Below are 1,989 nucleotides of genomic sequence, written 5' to 3' on the forward strand. Positions count from 1 at the left end.
TGTACTGTATTAACATTCTTATAAGGACCTGTAAATAGTGTGACTGGCTTCCCAGGTGGCTCACTGGTAAAGAACCGCCTGCCAGTGCAGAGGTCGCAGGAGACACAGGTTTGATCCCTGGGTAGGAGAGATCCCTTGTAGAAGGAAATGGCAACCCACTTGAGTATTCTTGCCTGGGAAATCCCATGGACAGAGGAGCCTGGAGGGCTGCAGTCCATAGGATTGCAAAGAGTCGAACACAACTGAGTGATTGAGCACAAAACAGTTTAACAGAATACGTGCATCAGTGGAAAGTTATTGTGTTTGGTACAAAGAAGAGAGATGGCTACTGTTTCTTTCTCTTGCAGTATTATCAAAATTCACCCCACCATTCTAGACAGATAGTTTCTTTCAGGTCAATTAAACATGAAATATTTTAAGAAGTGGCTTTCTAGGAAGTGAAGCTTATCCCTTTAATTTATAATGAAAGTGAATTCCCTTAGACGTAAACATTTATAAAATGGGATAGATGTGTTATGTGGACAACATTAAACATGTGAAAATTTCTAATGACTTGTTTCAGCAATATCTGCCAAGACCACTTAGGTGAGTTGATGTTTTATCCTCATCTATGTTGTGCAAAAATAATGAAATTTTGTATACTTGGTCTACCTTAAGTCTGTTGTCTTATTTTTTACTCCTATCATATGAGTCTAATTATAGCCCCTATTAGTTGGGAAGTCAGTCCAGCCTTTTAAAAACTATACAAAATGGGTTAAGAAGATCTGAGAGAGTATGGAACAGACTCCCTTATGAGGGCTGCATGTGTTTAGTGCATAGATTCAATTGCATCAATTTCAACTATTCAAAACAAAATTCTGTCTTTTTTCACTTGATGGGCTTCACACAGATAGTTGGATGTATTGGTTAAAGGAAATTTGGATAAATTAAGCTCCATCGTAGTCATACTTCCAATTTTTTCTTATTGAACTTAGAGTCTTGCTACTTATTTTACCAAGGAATAAAACAAGTAAACTAATAGAACTTTTTAAGAAGTAGAAGTTACTAAGGGAGATAAAGATTCTTAATATAGTAATTATAATGATAATAGTTACCATAATTACATTGAAGTCAATAATGGTAGCTTGTTGGCTAGCATGTATCAGACACAATGTTAAGCACTTTATCATAAAAAGTTCATTTTCAGTTCAGTTCATTTGCTCAGTCATGTCTGACTCTTTTCAACCCCGAGTGCAGCACACCAGGCTTCCCTGTCCATCATCAACTCCCAGAGCTGGCTCAAACTCATGTCCATCGAGTCAGTAATGCCATCCAACCATCTCATCCTCTGTCATCCCTTTCTCCTCCTGCCTTCAATCTTTCCCAGCATCAGGGTCTTTCAGATCAGATCAGTCGCTCAGTCGTGTCCGACTCTTTGCAACCCCATGAATCGCAGCACACCAGGCCTCCCTGTCCATCACCAACTCCCGGAGTTCACTCAGACTCATGTCCATCGAGTCCGTGATGCCATCCAGCCATCTCATCCTCTGTCGTCCCCTTCTCCTCTTGCCCCCAATCCCTCCCAGCATCAGAGTCTTTTCCAATGAGTCAACTCTTCGCATGAGGTGGCCAAAGTATTGGAGTTTCAGCTTTAGCATCATTCCTTCCAAAGAAATCCCAGGGCTCATCTCCTTCAGAATGGACTGGTTGGATCTCCTTGCAGTCCAAGGAACTCTCAAGAGTCTTCTCCAACACCACAGTTCAAAAGCATCAATTCTTTGGTGCTCAGCCTTCTTCACAGTCCAACTCTCACATCCATAAATGACCACAGGAAAAACCATAGCCTTGACAAGACTTTAATCCTCCACAAATACATAGGGTCGAAACCATTTGTCTAAAAATGTCGTTAGAGTTTTAAAGAATTTTAAAGAATGAGACCATTTTATTCAGTATAAAATTCTAGGGGCAAGTTGTACAGTTTTACTGATGATAAAATGTAAATATCACTTT

This window comes from Bubalus kerabau, chromosome 7 (genome assembly GCF_029407905.1).
Source record: "Bubalus kerabau isolate K-KA32 ecotype Philippines breed swamp buffalo chromosome 7, PCC_UOA_SB_1v2, whole genome shotgun sequence".
NCBI classification, from domain to species: domain Eukaryota; kingdom Metazoa; phylum Chordata; class Mammalia; order Artiodactyla; family Bovidae; genus Bubalus; species Bubalus kerabau.